The following is a 13,018-nucleotide window of genomic DNA, read 5'->3' as shown; positions in this document are numbered from 1 at the left end:
TCTGAGGGTTTCTGACTCCCAGAGATCTTTGTTTATCAGGAACCACAGATCAACTAGAGTCAGCAGGAGTGTACAGTAGAGATCCTACAGCTCCTCCTAGTGGACACAAAGTTAGGTACAGAACAAGCTGCCAATTAAAACTACACTGCAAAAAATACATGATTTTACTATTTTTTATCTAGTTTCTATGCAAATATCCGAGCGCACTTTAAAAAAAGACAAAACTAACTTACAAGTAATGTTTTTATCAAGATAAAGGAGCTTGTTTTAAGTATCTTGTATAAAATATCTTATAAGTACAATAATCTGCCAGTGGAACTAGTTCTTTTTCACCAATATTAAGGAATGATTGATTTAAAAAAAAAAAAAACTTCTATATTAATTTTGAACCAATGACTCTGCAATTAAACTAAATAGTTGCTGCAATTTTAATAAAAGAAAGAAAAGAATTCAAAATTTTGTGTGAAAAGTTTTGAGTTTTAGCTCGTTAGCATCCTGGTTTTAGAGGGACCAATAATTGGGTAATTGATTTGGGGTATTTAGGGTTTTCCCATCTGATAGTCCATTTGTTACATTTTCAGCTGATGTGGTTTCCTTTCACGCTGCATTGTCAAACAAACCAAACACTTTGAAAAAAATGTTTCCTCCTCGCCTGTGGAGGCGCTGCACCAAGAACCACAGAAGGAAACGACACAAAAACTCTAAAAAATACATGAGTGCATCTTCCTACGTCACAAATGTAACCAAATATAGAGTAGCTTCAGATTTTAGCGGTTGTTTCTCTTTTGTCTGTAGCAGAAGACCACAAGCCATTTCTCATGCTAGCGTTAGGCTAGCACGTTTGTATTGGTTGAATTTACCCAGACTGTCCTGCACTGTAGCTGACTTCCTCCTTTTGGAGTGGTCTCTGGTGTTCACATATACATTTGAGCCAAACCAGAGTTCACTTCCACTGAACCAAGACCAAGGTTTAAAGTTGGACCAGAATTTACTTTTTTGGTCCGAATCAGAGTTTGATTACACATTCACACTTCCCCAAACAAACTGGAGGTGGATTAAAGAAGGAAGTGTGATGGCTGCCACTAGTTCACATTATAAACTAGCATAATTAATGCCTAACTGAGCTAGGAAGACGCAGAATGGACTATTGATGCCTTGATACTGTGATAAGTGAGCATCAGAGGAAAAAAGACGAGCCAACCTAGCACCTCCTGACCTTCTAGGAATGTCTCTACGGAGGGAAATCGACGAAGGAAAGTCCTCCTCTCCAGTGGATTTGGCTGCTGCATATGCTGCGATGGATTACACTGATCCAACTTAATGCCCACAGCGGCGCAATCATTCATAACTACAGGAGCTGCTGAGGGCTGAGGATGCTCCCTGGACCATCTGCCGCAGGCGGGAGGATTAACTTCGAGGAAGATGGCGTTGAGGTGGGGGGGAACTGCATAAAGACCTGGTGAAACCTCACAGGTTACATCAATAAAGGGCCCTTCCTGTTATCAGCATCTTGGAGTTTGTTTGTATTTTGCTTCAAATTTGTGATAAAGACAAATTAGTTAATGATTCAGAAGGAAAGGGAACAAGTTAAAATGTTTTACACATACAAATCTTTAAGGTGTGGTGTGCATTTGCATTCAGCCATCTTGTGCAATGAAACCCAAATTGCCCTTTCTTCCCAAACCCACTCAAAATGAGTGAGGTTGGAAAGAAGGAGTCACCAATATTCAACTAGAGGAGCAAGTTCTGATTTGGGTTCATGTATGTACTTTGACTAGGACCTTTTCTGAAGTCAGCCAAAATCGTAAAATCAAAAGGACTTGACGGCCAACAAAATGTTCATTTACCTACTCATCACTAAACTAAGTATTCAGCACTTTAACAAATAACATAGTTGGGAATTGTTAAGTCACATTCCATGGGAACTGCGCCGTTACCTAGCAACCCTGGCCGAGTCCAACCTGTTACATAGCAACCCAAGCGGAGCTCCAGCATGTTTGGTGAGATGTACAATGGCTGCTGGAAAAGACAAATATTTTATTGTTGACTTACCATTCAGAAACCACTTTCTGCAATCTGGTTGTTTGTGCAGGGGCCTCCACTTCTGCTTTTCAAAAATGTCTAAAACAGCTCATTCATGAAGGAACCCAAAATCGGCAGAAATGGGCAAACTAAAATGATCTAAGAAAGATTTTGTGTAAATAAAATGTAATGAATATGTTTTGTATAACCCTAATGAGATCTAAAGGGGAAACTAAATCCTTGTGTTCCTCCGTGTTTCTTGTCTCTGCAGAGAGTCGAAGCCCTGCCCTCCGACCATCAGGGGAGTCGATCGGACCGCAGGAACAGAACCATCTTCCAGTCAGCATCAACATTCCTGTTCTTGGATCTCTGTGCCTTCAACCAAAACTCATCCTGTGTTTTTGGGTTTTTACTCTCTTCCCTTGGAGCAGCTTTTGGATGATTTTATTTTTCTTCCTGACGGATGAAGGAGGGCCTGGGAATCGAGCTGCTGTCTGTCTGTGGAAACGAAGAAAAAAATCAATCAAACACATCCAGGATTTTCATCTTTGGATCGTTTTAATGTGTTTCTTTTTTCTACAAATCGTGTCAGTGATTTACTTCCTATTGAAGGAAATCCCTCGCTGTGCAATATAAGTCCATATTTCTGTGAAGTTGTCATGTGGATGTAGAATTTGGACAAACATTTTGGTTTATTTTTGTAATGATGTTTTTCTGATTTCTATTTTTCTAAAACAATGTGAGACAGATGAAGGGGGAAAAAATAAGAACAATTTGAACGGATGCTTGGATATTGTTTTTCCTCTGATATTCCCCCTTCCAAAGCCATCAGAGACGATGCATTCAGGGTCACACAGTCTGGGACGGACACAGCAGCTCTTCTCAACTGGAGCTACTTTTAAAGTGATGTCTTCTGTAAGTTCAGGCGCCTAAATCTGAGGTGTTTAGTATTCCCTACCGTTGTGTGGCCTGTTTTTCTTGCTGTCCTTTTGTACCTACATATCAATCAGGAAATGGGAAGTCAGAAAAAGGAACGAGTTCGTTCTCCAGAAAAGATGGAAAACACTCTGAGTTCTCAAACAGAGTCTAAAGTAAATGATAAAAAGCTTGAAGCTGAGTTTAAACCGCAATTATTTTAATATTTCTATTAGGTTTTTAACTCACTCACAAATTAACAAAAATATTTAAAAACATGTTATCACTTTCCTGGAATTTCCATGTTGCTTTCATAAATACTTAAAGTAATTTCCTGAAAGAGGGTACTTTACAAAAACTTGAAGGTTACATTCATTGAAATTATTAAAGACCTACATTTCAGTTATTAACATGCTTTCTAGTAATATTCAATTGCATTTCAAAATGTACTATCCTAAAACTTGGGCGTTTCTGCCCTGAACTTGTAAGTTACTTTTCAGTAACATGTCATTTTCTTTAAGGTAACATGTAAGTTACAAGAAAATATTATGTAAGCAGCAGGTAAAAAACGAATAAATAGCCTCATTAAGTACATTTTGAGTTGTTGGAACATGCACTTAAAGTTCTATAAGGTTTAGAGAACGTAACATGAAATCCTGGTTCTTCCCTTTAAGATACAGTAAAGTAATCAACATTCCCATGATAAATAACCTAAAAAATCCCATTAAAGTGGCCTGAAAGTGCCAGGAAAGTAATAAGTAAATTCTTGAAATCTGTAGAAAACACCATTTAAGATTCAAGGAAATAAGCAGTGGTGGGCATTTAGCTTATTTCAAATCGTTTAGCAAATTTAATTTCCTCTAAATTCTGAAGAGCGAATTTACTTGGTTGTTTTAGTGAACTTTGAGTTGAATAAACTGAATTGACATGTCTTGATGTTTTGGTTATCGACTGTTAAGAATTCTTCAAGTAGTTAGCAATACTCAACAACTATAAAATTTAAAACATTAGTGAAATATCTGCCTCAAATAATCTCTTCCAGAAGTAAAACCGAATACGTAAGTGTGCAAAAACAAATTTGTCCCAACAGAGGGTGACGTGTTATGTTGTAACATATTATGTCAACATATTAACATGGTTGAATTTAACGCTAGCAGCATTAGCTTCTGCTAAATACTATTGACAGTGCTTCAACATTAGCAGACCTAATGTTTATGATTAGTGCTTTAGATTTAGTGCCATATGGTTTTATGAACAAAAGTTCTTGCACTGAAGTGATTTTTTTTTCATTTTCTGTTTCAATAGTTATGCTAGCAGTTTACATTTTGATCAGATGCAGATTAACATGCAAAGACAGTGAAGGGGGGGCATGTAAAACATCTGTGCGAATAGCCCTCCACTATGTGGGTCATGTTTCTGCTCATAATGGAACAATACTCAAACTTTATTCAGTTAATCTGTAACACGTCTTCCACAGAATGGAAAAAAGGAAGCTTTTTAATCTAATACAACATGACAGAGAAAATGAGGTTTGATTGGCAGCTAACATTATTTTAAAAATCAAAGCAATTTCCATTAAAAGGGCTCTGTTTGAGAATTTCCTCCTGTTCTGTTGCTTATCTTCTGTTTTCTGCACGTATAAACTGAGTTCCTTGTCTCCTTGATGCTGCTATCCATGTCCTGTGTAGATCGATGTTCAGCCTAAGTCCTGGCACAACATCCTCTGTTAGTGCTCCTACGTTTTTACTGGATCCATTGAACTGATCATGAAATCAAATCAATCGATCCATGGGAATTCTGGTTCAGTTTGTGGCTCCAGTGAAGCAAATTCAGAGATGTATATTTATTTTTTGAGTATATCTTTGAGTGCCAAAGATATCCCTTTGGCACCAAAGGGATATATTTGGTGCCAAAGATATCCCTTTGGCACCAAGTGTACATGGGCATTAAAATGTACAGTAATTTGGTAAACTGCTGTAGGACCTTAAGAATTATATGGAACATCCATAAACTCAGGGGCCAATGTAATATTATTCTCAGTCAGAGCATAAGTTAGAAAAAAAGCCAAATATATTCAAAACATTCAACATTTTATGTGCTATAAACAAACTTTCATCAACATGCAACTTTGAGGGGTTTTTATTATCTTGTTTTCTTGAATATGAAAAGATAGTTTAAAAGCCACCAATTGAGACTGATGCTAATGTGCAAAGGCAAAAACCTCCAAGGACTCGACAGAGGTCCTACAGAGATAACTCAGATTACAGAGATTCAGAAACAGGACAAACCTGGTCCTCTAAAAGCTGGATCCTTTGTAGGCCAGTCCTTCGTCATGTGGATATATACTGTACATCAGCTGTGTGCATATTTCATGTAGGATACATTCAATCTATCACCACCTAAATCTGACTGTGACTGAAGTATGACGTGCTCCACCAAACCGGTTCTTTCTTAGCACTGGTGGTTTTTAAGTTCCCACCTTGTCTGTCACTGTGGCATTGGTTTAATACCAAGACTGTTCACAAACAGAACACAAAAGAGTGGCAATCAAAGTGATGAAAAATCATGGACTGTTTCTCAATAATAATGAGATATATGGTGTTAAAAAACACAGTTAACTGAGTCACAATTCAGGAACTTCATCCTCCAAAACATTGACCTTTCAAAGGAATTGCCATCAAAAAGATTATTCCTTTCAAAGCTTAGTCCTCTCAATGAACAGGTCTATTTTGTGACAGGTTCTCCGCATCCAGGGTTTTAAGTCCAAGGTTTGGCAAAGAAACCTAGGATTTCAAAGGTCAAAGCCCAAAAAAAGATGTTACATTTTAAACATCTCTCCATAAGCCTGGCCCTCTAAAGGTTTGATCCCCCAAAGGGCTGGTCCATTGTCACATGACTTTATCTTTGAGCTGTATTGCCTTGACATAGAGAACATAATTTATTATATATCACTGCCTAATTCATACTGAGACCTGTGTATTTTAGGAAATTGGGGGGTTTCCACAAACTGCTACAACTGCTTTCCGTTTCCACCAACTTTGGCTCTGATTTTATAATGGCATTAAATAGACCATTAATAAACAGTGAAAGTCAGAGTGATGGGAACTTAACAAGATGTTTCTCAAAACCAAGGACATCGGCTTTAATGTTGAGACATGATGATGAGCTGGACCTGATTTCAAGAGGTTAATTCTCAAAATGGCAAATTCTTCAAAGGTCTTGCCCAAAAGATGATGCCTGCAAAAGCTGAGTGCCCCTAAAGATGAGTCATGGCATTTTCATTGCATGATTAACTTTAAGAAAATCCAGACTGCATCAAGCATCAAGGAGGGCCACCAATCACATCGATGTGATAGTAATCTGTGTAATCTAGTAATATGGCTTTCAACCATCTGGATTATATTTGTGTCTGTCCGTGTATGTGTGTGGGTGGGTGAGTGTATGTGTACAAATAATTTGTGTTGAGATGGTGTATGTGAATGTGCCATCTGAACTTAAACGATCAGGCCAAGAAGGGCACATTACTGTCCCCCCTGGTGAGATAGCCCCTAAGAGGTCAAGAGGGAGGGATGTCCACCAGTGTCCTGAGTGGGCCTTGTGGACCATGGCTGGCCTGTCACATTCTCTGGAGCCATAGCCCACACAGCAGGAGCCCACCACTATGGGTGTGACCCACACAAGCAAGCCTTCCCAGCCTCAATGGTGCTGCCAATGATCTCAGGCCACCCTACATCCCCATCCAACACCAAATCAGAACATGCCTGTCACATGGGCAGGTGCAGAAAAGGCTTTCTTAGGTGCAATACAATTGGGGTTGTGGCTGAGGTGTGTGACACTCCACTACTTGCTGACTTCAGAGACTCCCCAATCGCAGAGCCCTAATTGTTTGCAGTATACTAAAACTGTATTTTAGTATACCGTTTTACTGTACAGGATGGGGTCAAACATTGTAGAGAGGGAAGCACTCTACCAATGCTTGCAAGACCCATCGTCCCATTAAGATCCTTCTGAAGTGTGGCATTGAGAGAAGGTGCTGGTACGAGTCCCATTGGGAGATGGGTCCTTCAAAAGATATATCCTCCTACTGACACCCCCTCCATGAAATGAGTTATTAGAAGGACAAAAAGTTAAAACCCTGTCCTGTGAATAACTGATCCAACAAACATTAAGCGCAGTGAGGGGTTGTGCCTCTGAAGACCTTCGAGAGCTAACAGCCAGTTGTAAGTTAAACTGGTGATTTGCTTTTGGTGCAAAACCTCCTCAGTTGGCAATGCTTTTATTTCATTGTTGATCGATTGATCATTGGCTCTGCAACACATCCAGCAGTTTCATGAAATCCAGAGTCTAAAGATAAAGCCTTCTTGTTTACATGTAGATGTCTTGTGTTGTATTACATTTAGATATAAAATTAAAACTTTCCAACAAAAACGTTTTAGTTTAGGTGATGTCCATCAACAGTTGTTGGAGAAATCTGCTTCACTGCACACATTTTTCTGTCGTCATACTAAAATAAACCTTAAGAAAAACAGACAGCGGAATCCACAAACTTGGCTGCTTCAAAAGATATATTTTCAGTTTGTAGACTCATCTGCTCAGTGTACATTTCCTTCTGCATGAATTTATGTGGATCCTTCCTCAACGTTCAGATCCACCTGAAGACATTGTGCTCGGCCTTCAGTCGTTTTTCATCTTCCTAGCGGATCTCCAGGTACCTTCACTGACAACATCCCTCCTGAAAACAAAGTTGCCAAACTTCTCTGAAGAAGCCAAACGTCTCTGTGTGTATCAGTGGTTTTACGTGTTTCACATCATCCTGTTAATGTTTCATTGTGTTTTTAACTGCAACAATCCTGTTTGTTACGTTGTTGGTCATATATGCAGAAGAGTTATCAAATAAACTGAAATAAACTCTTAAGACTCACTGAGAAAGAGTGAGCTTCTTTATTCCGCCACCAGATGGCGCCAAAGATCACCTTTATTTAAAATCAGGCTCCAGAAGAAAATGTTTTAAAATCGCTTTAACTCAGCATCTATAAGCAAAGAGAATCTTGTTCTGGTATTTGTGTCAGACTCATTCAATATAGGAAATATATTTTTGTCTTTGAATAACTGATGAAACTCCCAAAGTGACACGTTTGTGTTTTTCTGTAATGGGTTTGTTGATTTGGTTTACCTATAATACATCTCATGAAGCTGGTAAATAGAACAATCATAAAGTAATTAATCATATTTAGTAGTTGATGGACACTGCAGATTATTTCTTGGGTGTTGTGATTATGAAACACACAACTTGAATTTTATTTTATTGGGCATTAAACAAAGCCTTGACAGATGCAACAGGGTAAAATGGGATAATAAGATCAGACAAACTATGTTTATTGTAAAGATTTCCAGAAAATACTTTTGGGTTTAAACCCAAAATGATTAAAGACAAAATCAAAGGTGATTTCATTTTGTCTGTCTGCGTCTGGTCAGGTAGAACTGGTGGAGTTTGTGATGTCACTTCTCAGACACTTCAGGTTTACTTCCTTTCGCTGCAATGAGTCCATCTCCAACAGCCTTAAGTTTTTTACCGAGCCAAGCTTTACGGCAAAAACTGTAGGTACATTTTATCTTGAAACCGCCACTGTGGAAAGAAGAATACATCCAGAATCAGTGTTATTCTCTGTACTTAAAAGTATATGCTAGGTAAATTCAAAGAAACTTTAATCAGAAGCAAGTTCCTCATGTCATGTTATCTTCTAGTTGTGTGATTTAAGATAATCCTGATTAATCAACTCAATAATTCCTCTCCAAGTTACAAAATCTATTCAAATCTATATGAAAATGATATAAATCATATCAGAAAACCAATCACAACCTCAGCAAAGACAGAAAATTCTCACAATGTCCTTCACCAATTACTTTTTGATTTATCCATTTAAATATTGAAAAGAGCTCCAGTTTTAACTCAAGCTGTTTACGGTTAGGATTGGGATCAAAACATTCTGATATATATTAGGAAAGATTTATTGATACGCGTATACAGTTAAACATAGCAGCACAACATACAGGTTAATAATTTTTCTTAAAAATAAAATAATTATTAAATAAAATTAAACTGAAAGAAGATAAGGACATTAAACCTTTCTCTATGTATTAGGGTGGTGTGTTACAGAAACTTAAATATGCTTCACTGGCCTTTTGAACAGCCACTAGCTACTGCTAACCGTGTTAGCTCTAGTTTACGGTATTAGCTCTGGCTAACGGTGTTAGCTGTGGCGAATATATTAAACAGTAGCACACAGGCCAATCACATTTGTTTGTTTAAGACATTTCATGTATAACGGTAAAATTTTGACAGAGTTTGCCTCAATCCAGATGTTTTGCAGACGTAAAGGTGATGATTATGATCACAAAAGAGTACAGAAGTCCATGCAGAACTAGTGAGCAATAATGCTAGGCACTTATTAGCACTGGAAGAAGACAGTGACGAACAATCAGACAACGACTGCCAAAAAGCAGAACAAGGAACTGACAGGGAGCAAGTGACACACGTGGGGTTAAATACACAAGGGAGTAATCAGGAGGCAGCTGGGGACAATCAAGGAGAAAAACGTAACACAGAGACTCAATTAACTGAAAACAACACACAAAATCCAAATAATGTCTAAGTAAATTAACACAGATGAAAAGAAGTAGTAAAATAGATTTAAATTATTTAAAAATATTAGCCCTGACTGTGAGTAGTGATGAGCTAGATTCTTTATTTGATCATTCTAAATTTAAACTAATAAAGATCTAATGTTGAGTACCTCAAGGCACTGTTCTCGAATCCCTCCGAAATATAGATGTAGATTAAACACAACTGTTTATAATTTGCCACCCCATAACCAAAACTCAAAGGCAGATACCTTGGTATAGAAATTAACTTAAAACTAAGTTTTAGCCGCAAATGTTTTGATTACAGTCATAAAAACCTCCATGACGTCGACTTGACTCACCCGGGGGAGTTTGCAATTTTTGGAGAACGGTGTGGGGAGTTCATCCCGTCCTTCATGAGTTTGGACTCACTGCAGGCAGAAAACAACAACAAAAGCCCCATCTCATCTGTCAGAGCAGCAGAACTCCAGAGATAAAATGAGGCTGATTGAGGTTGAATCTCACCGTAAGTACTCAGGTGGAGCAAGAACAGGACCAGCGGATGTAAAAGTAGCCATCACCATCATCATCGTCATCAGGAGCAACAGCATCATGGTGGGAAGTAGAGCAGCACTCTGATGCAGCTCCAGACAACTGAAGAGATTTATACTCCCTCTGCCTGATCTGAGGTCAGTTTAATTTTCTTGATCCTATGAAGAATCCTCCTTTGCATAATCATGGCCAGAGGTTCCACCGTCATCCCCAGAACAGAACCTGCCTTCTTTATCAGGCTGTTGAGCCTTTTTTGTACAGTACAAACTGTTCTGACTGAGAACAGCTTGGATTTTTGGATACTATGTATCTGAGGTTGGTTTTCATTGTTTATACGCCACCATCATCCTGTTGAAACCAATTAAAGCCAGTTCTGTACATGACAAATAGTGGCACTGCACTAGAGGGTACGTCAAAAAAATTATTTCTTATGTATTTTCTGAATTTACTAGTCATAACTGTTGCTATGTGCAAATGATAATTTCCAGAGGTTCCACGGTCGTCCCCAGAACAGAACCAGCCTTCTTTATCAGGCTGTTGAGCCTTTTCACGTCCCTGGCTCTGTTTCTGCTGCCCCAACTGATGACAGCAGAAGAGATGATGCACTCAACAACCAACATATAGAAGATCTGTAGCATCTTGCTGCAAACCTTGAAGGCTCTTAGCTTCCTCAAGAAGTCCAGTCTGCTCTGTACCTTCTTATAGACAGTTTCATTGTTGCATCTCCAGTCCAGTCTGTTGTCCAGATGAACACTGAGGTATTTATATTCCTCAACCACCTCCATTTCTTCTCCTCATAGGAAAAGAAATGGAGGTGGAAATTTGGTTTATTCTAATCCTGTTCCTCCTGAAATTGACAATCTCCTTTGTTTAGTTCTCATTTAAGATGAGACGACTGTTCCCACACCATGACACAAAGCAATCCACCAGCTCTTTGTACTCAGCCTCTTGTCCATCTCTGATACACCCAACAACTGTAGACTCAAGTTGGATTTGGACTGTAAGTCTGATGTGTACAGAGTGAAAAGAAATGGTGAGAATACAGTCCCCTGTGGTGTTGCTGTGTTGCTGACCACCTGGTTAGACACACAGTCCTTCAGTATCACAGACTGTGGTCTGTTTGTGAGGTAGTCAGGCGATTGTGGAGGCCTCCACCTGTGTCTTCTGGAGTTTCTCACAGAGCAACTTAGGCTGAATTGTATTAAATGCACTGGAGAAATCAAAGAACATGATCCTAACAGTGCTGCCTGCTTTGTCCAAATGGCAGTGGGTTTGTTGAAGCAGGTGTATGATGACATCTTCAACTTCACAGTGATAAGCAAACTGCAGGGGGTCTTGATATGTCCTTGTCTGCTAATTCAGGTGGGCCAACAGAAGTCTCTCCAGGACCTTCATGATGTTGGTTATCAGGTCAAAAGGTCATTGATGACTGATGGCTGTGTTTTCTTTTGTACTGCACCAGGCAGGATGACTTGCATAACAGTGGAACCTTCTCTCAGGTCAGGCTAATGTTGAAGAGGTGATGCAGAATCACACATAGCTGCTCTGTAGCTTCAGGCCTTCAGGACTCTGGGGCTGACACCATCTGGACCTGTAACCTTTTTACTGTTCAGTCTCTTCAACTGCCTCTTCTCCAGACTTCTAGATACATAAAAGTGTTAGAACAAACTGTTCTGACTGAGAACAGCTTCTACTTTCTGATACTATGTATCAGAGGTTGTTTATCAGTGTTCATACGCCACCAACATCCTGTTGAAACCAGTTAAACCAGTTCTGTACGTGACGAATGGGGGCACCGCACTAGAAGGGGCGCCAAAAAATTTATTTCTTATTAGCTTCTTTATTCCGCCACCAGATGGCGCCAAAGATCACCTTTATTTAAAATCAGGCTCCAGAAGAAAATGTTTTAAAATCGCTTTAACTCAGCATCAATAAGCAAAGAGAATCTTGTTCTGGTATTTGACTCATTCAATTAAGTAAATATATTTTTGTCTTTGAATAACTGATGAAACTCCCAAAGTGACACGTTTGTGTTTTTCTGTAATGGGTTTGTTGATTTGGTTTACCTATAAAACATCTCATGAAGCTGGTAAATAGAACAAACATCAAGTAAATAATCATATTTCATAGTTAGACATGGACACTGCAGATTATTTCTTGAGTGTTGTGATTATGAAAAAAAACCTTGAATTTATTGTGTATTTTATTATGCATTAAGCAAAACCTTGAAGATCCAACAGTTTGTCAGGGCAAAATGGTATAATTTATTGTAAAGATTTCCAGAAAGTATTTCTAGTTTTAACCCAAAATGATTAAAGAGCAAAGAAAAAAAATCAAAGGTGATTTCATGATGTCTGTCTGCATCTGGTCAGGTAGAAGTGGGCGAGTTTGTGATGTCACTTCCCAGGTCCGTAAGGATCATGGACAGACCCTCCAGCGGTTTCATCTCCTCCAGTCTGAAGAGTTTCACCAAGCCTCGCTGTATGGCAAAGACTGATGGGACATCTTGTGTTCAAATGAACTCTCCTGAAAGAAGAATACATCCAGAATCAGTGTTATTCTCTGTACTAACAATATATGCTACGTAAATTCAAAGAAACTTCAATCAGAAGCAAATTCCTCATGTCATGTTATCTTCTAGTTGTGTGATTTAAGCATGCATTGCGCAGGTGAAGAAATGGCGACCTCCGTGAGTGAAACATTTAACAAACATTTACCATTTTTGAAGTAATTATTATTTTTAAAAATCTAACAAACAAATTCCTTTTTTTTCTAGATGTTTTGAAATTTAGGTTTAAGTCGGTTTAAACTTTTAAAATTTGTATTATTATTTTGGCGCTTCCGTACACATGAACCTGATTAAATGGCTGTTAAGGTCCGTGGGTCTCATCCAGAGTTGGTTAGTAAC

The 13,018-nt window shown here is 38.6% G+C and overlaps 1 protein-coding gene across 2 annotated transcripts in view; it reads left to right on the top strand.

Moving 5' to 3' along the window:
• LOC122826647 (potassium voltage-gated channel subfamily A member 5) overlaps nucleotides 1–7,858 on the top strand; it is a 31,237-nt gene extending 23,379 nt beyond the window's left edge. For both annotated transcript variants that reach the window (XM_044108771.1, XM_044108770.1), the window contains one exon: nucleotides 2,294–7,858. The gene's annotated coding sequence lies outside the window, so the exon portion shown is untranslated. The remainder of the gene's footprint in view (nucleotides 1–2,293) is intronic.
• Nucleotides 7,859–13,018: the final 5,160 nt, after the last annotated feature.

The sequence above is a fragment of the Gambusia affinis genome, linkage group LG23 (genome assembly GCF_019740435.1).
Source record: "Gambusia affinis linkage group LG23, SWU_Gaff_1.0, whole genome shotgun sequence".
NCBI classification, from domain to species: domain Eukaryota; kingdom Metazoa; phylum Chordata; class Actinopteri; order Cyprinodontiformes; family Poeciliidae; genus Gambusia; species Gambusia affinis.
This window is presented reverse-complemented; position numbering and strand designations above follow the sequence as displayed.